Below are 6,000 nucleotides of genomic sequence, written 5' to 3'. Positions count from 1 at the left end.
CTGCCTAGGGAAATTGGGATATCCACCAATCTCTCATGGCCTGACTTCCAAAGAGAGCCCAGGTCGCCTCGGAGACTGAGTGTGCTGTAACAGACTATGCATGCTGTATTATTGTGAGTGACTTCTAGAAGGCAGCTTGAGGTTGGACCAGTAGTCCTGCATCCTTGAGATCCAGGTTAGGGAAATGACCAGGGTGCCGATGACGCCATTACTAACTCACACCATTGACCTAACCTGGGGTTAGGTTTCCCTGTGATTAGTTCTCCTTCTCTTCCTTGTGCACAGACTTCACTGCCTGATACACAGAAGGGATTTATATTAAGTCAATTTAAATGAAGTAGTACATTCAATACGGTGTTGCTAATGGCTGGGGCAGCTACACAACATTTCTGTACTACAGGAAGTTTCCTGGCTTCAGTGACAGATTCACAAAAGATCACATTTCCGGAACATAGGGAAGATCTAAAACCCAGATGAAAGTCGATATGACGTGGCATTAATTGGGGACCGCTGAGTTAATGCAGCAACCCAGAGTCCCAGGTTTTCACTTGGCTACTGATTTCCAAGGCCATCTTAGGATTTTTATTTTTATTTTATTTTATTTTTAATAAAGGTTTAGTCTTGTGGGCTGGAGAGATGGCTCCACTCCACTCGGATGCATAGGCACCATTCAGGCCCATAGCGGCTGGAAATGAATCAGCTTGATTCGTATTGTACTGGGGGAGCCAAGACAAATCGGACAAAACTCTTTGTGGCCGCTCCCTTTCCAGACTGTAGCACGTTGCCTCCATTTGTGCCTCCCCCAGTCACTCAGCCGCCAAACACACACTGAGCTCCAGCTGGTGTTAGGCACAGCTGCAGTTTCCAGAAACCCTATCTTTGGCCTCCTGGGCTGCTAGAAGGGGTTTAGAAGCTCCTTAAAGACAAGACGGAGCTGTTCGTTATCTGTAACAAAAAGGAGCCCTCGAGACCCACTCCAGTGACAAGAAGAGCCTTCTAAAGAGGAGGGTGCCTATCAGATGGCCTCAGGCCAGGGCTCTTCAGCTGGCAAGAACAGGTCCCAGGTCAGAGAGGGACGGACCGGGGCGGGGCGCGCGCCGGGTACCTCAGGTGGCCGCCAGAGGGCAGCCAGGGAGCGCGGCCGGCCGGGGCGAACCCCCAGGTAAGTGTAGCTAAAATGGGGCCGCCCTCCCCACCCCACCCCCTTACGGGGCCCGGGTGTATGTGTTTGGTTACAAGATGGGGGCCAGAGCGCGTGCACGTGATGGCCCGGGAGCTAAAGCTCAGCTCTTGGAGATGTTGGAACCCGGGGTGAGGACAGTCTCTGAGCACCGTTGGGGCGCGGGCGCGGCCTGGCACTGAGCTGCCCTCCCGGGCTTGCCCGCCGCCTCCCTCTCTTGCCGGGAGACTCCCGGCTGCAAGCGAGCTGTCCCGGGACGGCGCCCGCACTCCGGTCTGCCCCGCCGCCGCACTCTCACTCCCGGGGTTAGGCCCACAGCTCCGGGCGCGGTGCACCTCACGTGGGCCCCGGGTACGTCCCGGGCACCCGGCAGCACGGGGTGGGGACGCCCGGTGGGGGAGGGGCGCGCGGGCGGCGCAAACAGCAGGCGGCGCTGGGGCGAGCGCGGCCGCGAGCGAGTCAACAAGTGCGGAGCCCAGCGAGCGCGCACGTGCGGCGGGAGGAGCCCGCGGGTGGTGGCGGTCCCTCGGTGCACCGCCGGGTCGGGGTCGGGGGAGGGGGCTGGGGTCCAGTGTTTTCGGTGATTGGCGTTTGTGTAGGGTGTCCTTGCCCCTGGGCGCTTGGCTTCAATCCCGCTGCCCCGCGTTCAGGAGTGGAAATTCGAAAGCACGTGGAGCACTCGCTGCCGGGTGGAGGCTTTCCTCCGTGCGAGCGGGTTCTGCCCCCGGGAGCCCCCTCCCCGCAGTCAGACAGGCTTGGGGGGTTTCCAATCCACGCGGGGCGCCGCCGGGCGCTCAGGATGGCGACCCCTCCCTGCCCGCTCCCAGGGGTCTCAGTCCGTCTGAGCACTCCGAGGTGGAGCAGGGCAGAGCGACCCGATTTCCCACTGGTGTGTCTGATACACCTTAGCGACCGCCGGGGGCGGGGGGGGGGGGATGGTGGGGTGGGCACTGAAGGTGGAAATTGGATCTCAAAGAGATTTGAGCCAATGGATCCAGGTGAAAAGTCGTTGTCAGTCAATTAGTGCAGCCGGGAAGCTTTGATCCTCTCGGCGGCAGAGGGCAAGGGAAGGAAAGGGGCGTCCCTGAGGCTCCAAAGCCAGGCGAAAGCCTCTTGGAGAAGCCAGCCTTATGGTTCAGGCTCCGTCCCGCCCCCACCCGGAGAGATTGCGCCCTCCATCACTGCCTCTGACAGCCACTTGGCTTCCCATCTGGGGGGCGGGGGGGGGGGGCGGGAAGCAGAATTGTGAGATGAGCTGTAAGCTTTGCTCTTACTGTCACATTTTCTCCACAAGTGCTCTGCACTTGCAGCTCTGTTCTCCCTAAGCCTGACTGCTATCCTACCTACCATGTAGCTGAAGCTGCTAATTGACTTTCCAGTCAGCCCCCCTCCCTCCTGTCCCCACTCTTTACCCGTCCCCACTGCAGCCTTCCCCACTGGCCTGCAGTCTTATTTCTGGGCAGGTCTCTCCGTTTTTTGTTTTTTTGTTTTTTGTTTTTTTTCCCTAGCCCCAGCTGTACCCTTTCTGAGCTCTCTTTCCCTCCTGGTTTCCAGGCCCAGTTCATGGCTTCTCATGCAATGGTCTTGGGGAGGCTTCTGGGTCATGCTGACTGGTGTCTGGTTCTGGCCAGGCTTTCTTTGGGGTGCCCTGCTGTCACTCAAAGAGAGTCCAAGTCAAGACAGGTGTCTCGGACAGCACCACGCTTGCCTCTCCCTCTGAGTTGGGCTCACCCTGACCTGCAACAGTGTAGGCAGAATACAGACTTCTGTCAGCCCATGCAGCATGCCACTTCTAGAACCAGTGTCCCTTGACCCTGGCCATGGCCCCTAAGAAATCCTCTTTCTTTCTAAGAAAGTTTCTGAATTCCTCAGGCCTTTCAGGGTCCAGCTCCGTTGCTGGGGTCACCCTAGTTTCCAGTCCTGAATCTTCTTGCTTCCGTACACCGGCACCCCCTTCCCTCCCTGTATTGCTTGGCTCGGGTGCTGTTGCCTGAGAAAGCTTAATCCTTCTGTGTCCACTCCCCTTGGTCCAGGACCCCTGTCCTGGCTCTGTGTCCTTACCCACCGCTGTCACAATGTCACCCCGTTCCTCTTCTTTCTCTGGATCCTGTTCCTCCTGTAAGTGTGCAGTAAACCACCCCCAAATTTCTGAGAACTCCCTATCCCACGCCTGGAGCCCTGTTCACACTAAATCTCCCTCCGAGAGCTGCCGATTCTTCCAGATTCCCGGCACCTGCTCCTCTCAGCTAGGGGATGGTATGGTTACGGGGTGTGTCCCGTGCAGTTTGATCCTGAGTGGTCTTTGCTGTTAGCTTCTGAACCACAGCAGCGGTTATGTGTGGTCATTCTGGGCCCTGAGTGGGCAGTGTACCAAGGGGTCCAGGCCTTCACTGGTTTTGTGTTCTTGAGGCACCCAGAGAGGTAAGATATCAAGATGATTGTCCACGTTCTTCAGGATGTGAGATCAGAGAGGGCCAGAGCCCTGTCTGAGTCACACAGCTTGTGGATGGGCAGAGCTGAGGTGGAATTCAGTCTGCCAGACTCAGAGCTGTCCCGAGATACAAGGGTTTGTCGTTAGCCCCGACAGTGTATGTGCACATGGGTCCAGTGTGCAGGGTGTACTGGATGCTTGGGACTCCCCTGGACTCTGTGAAAGGACTTGTTGACAGACAGATGGGTATTGGAGGTCCCTGACTCCAGAGGCTGACAGCAATCAGGGAGGCCCTGGAAACACGCTGCCTTCAGATGTGTGGAGCAGAAAGCTCTTGCGGGGAGGTCCCTCAGATCTGCCCTTCCGGAGGTCCCTTAGTGCCCGGTCCCCTAAGGACACTTTCAGTTGCCTTTTGAGCCTTCAACTAAGTTTCTTTAGAAGGCGTCCTTCCCTTCTCTCACAGGCCACTGTCATATGAAAATGAGCTCCTGCTGTGAAATCCTGTTACCATAGCAACCAGTAGTGTGAGGCCCAAGTCTCCAGCTCCTAGGTCTCCTGCACTGGGTGCTTGGAGGGGCTTTTTCTGTGTTTGCTGCCTAAAGAAATTAAATATTCCGCCTTCACTTTCCTTTTGTATAGATATTGAATTCTTTTGTTTCTTCAAACCAGTGACTTCTGGGTACTGTTGGTGTCCCAGCAGGTTGTCGCCAGGCGGCTGGCACACCATTAGTGATGACCCCAGGGTGATGACCCTGGTTTAGGTAACATTTATGAGTGATACCCAGCGCTCCATGGGTAAAAGCTCTGCTGTCTTGGATGCTTGTCAGGAAAGAGGTACAGCAACTGCTCCAGCAGTGGGCAAGCCAGTTATCCTGCTGTCTAGAGCCCTGTCCACAGACACCACCCAGACTGGGCATCCCAGAGTTGTGAGGGAGAAGATTTGGGCAGCGGTCACAAGCTGTTAACATGGACCAAATGTGGTGCTGGAGAGATGGCTCAGCAGTTAATATCACTGGCTGCTCTTTCAGAGGATACCGGTTCAATTCCAAGCACCCATATGGCAGCTCACAACTGTCTGTAACTCTAGCTCCAGGGTGTGTGGTGCACGTGCACACGTGTGTATACACACACACACACACACACACACACACACACACACACACGCAAAAACATCAGGGCACATAAAAATAAAATATTTTTAAAAGTTAAAAAACAAACCAACCAACCAGGCGTGGTGGCACACGCCTTCAATCCCAGCACTAGGGAGGCAGAGGCAGGTGGATTGCTTTGAGTTCGAGGCCATCCTGGTCTACAAAGTGAGTCTAGGGCAGCCAAGGCTACACAGAGAAACCCTGTTTCGAAAAACCAACCAACCAACCAACCACAAAAAAAAGAAAGAGAAAGAAAGACAGACAGTCCTAGTGGTCTCAGATGTGGTTTCCTTAATTGATTCTGCAGTTTCCTTATTTTATTCTCCACCAAGGGAATTTAGAAGTATTACATTTTACCGGTAAGAAACTGATGCTTTAGAGAAAGTAAGCATTTGTCCGATAACATACAGCAAGTGTGCTGCTGTGTGGACAATAGAAGGGACTATGATTTAAGAATGAGAGGGTGGCCGGGCGTGGTGGCGCACGCCTTTAATCCCAGCACTCGAGAGACAGAGGCAGGTGGATCGCTGTGAGTTCAAGGCCAGCCTGGTCTACAAAGTGAGTCCAGGACAGCCAGGACTACACAGAGAAACCCTGTCTCGAAAAACCAAAAAAAAAAAAAAATGAGAGGGTGAACTGGGAAGGTCAAACAGACTGGCTTCTCCAAGATTCAGATGCAGAGCAGTACTTCTTTTTTTTTTTTTTTAATATTTATTTATTTATTTATTATGTATACAATGTTCTGCCTTCATGTACACCTGCAGGCCAGAAGAGGGCATCAGATTATAGATGGTTATGAGCCACCATGTGGTTGCTGGGAACTGAACCCAGGACCTTTGGAAGAGCAGGCAGCGCTCCCAACCACTGAGCCATCCTTCCAGCCCGAACAGTAGCTCTTAACATTGTCTAAGTGTCTCATGGTGGACAAGAAGCTACAGGGAGAAGGAACATGACCAGAGGTTGTTTTTTTTTTTAATATTTTATTTAGTTTTAATCTATGTGCATTGGTGTGAAAGTGTCAGATCTTGGAGTTACAGACAGTTTTGAGCTGCCATGTGGTTGCTGGGAATTGAACCTGGGTCCTTTGGAAGAGCAAGCAGTGTTCTTAACCACTGAGCCATCTCTCCAGCCCCAGACCGCCACTGTTAAATGACCAATTAAACCACAGGGGACTCGGAGTCCTTAGAAACTGGGGCAAATGTAGACACTAGAACTCCATTTTGGGTAACCATGAGCGG

The 6,000-nt window shown here is 53.9% G+C and overlaps 1 protein-coding gene across 1 annotated transcript in view; it reads left to right on the top strand.

The window, feature by feature from the left end:
• Positions 1-1,088: 1,088 nt before the first annotated feature.
• Positions 1,089-6,000, top strand: part of RPH3AL (rabphilin 3A like (without C2 domains)) — a 150,687-nt gene continuing 145,775 nt past the window's right edge. Inside the window, exon 1 of the mRNA XM_084802848.1 lies at positions 1,089-1,162. The gene's annotated coding sequence lies outside the window, so the exon portion shown is untranslated. The remainder of the gene's footprint in view (positions 1,163-6,000) is intronic.

The sequence above is a fragment of the Acomys minous genome (assembly GCF_964271855.1).
Source record: "Acomys minous genome assembly, chromosome: 12".
In the NCBI taxonomy this organism is placed as follows: domain Eukaryota; kingdom Metazoa; phylum Chordata; class Mammalia; order Rodentia; family Muridae; genus Acomys; species Acomys minous.
Note: the sequence above shows the minus strand (reverse complement) of the source record. Positions and strands in the feature narration are given on the sequence as shown.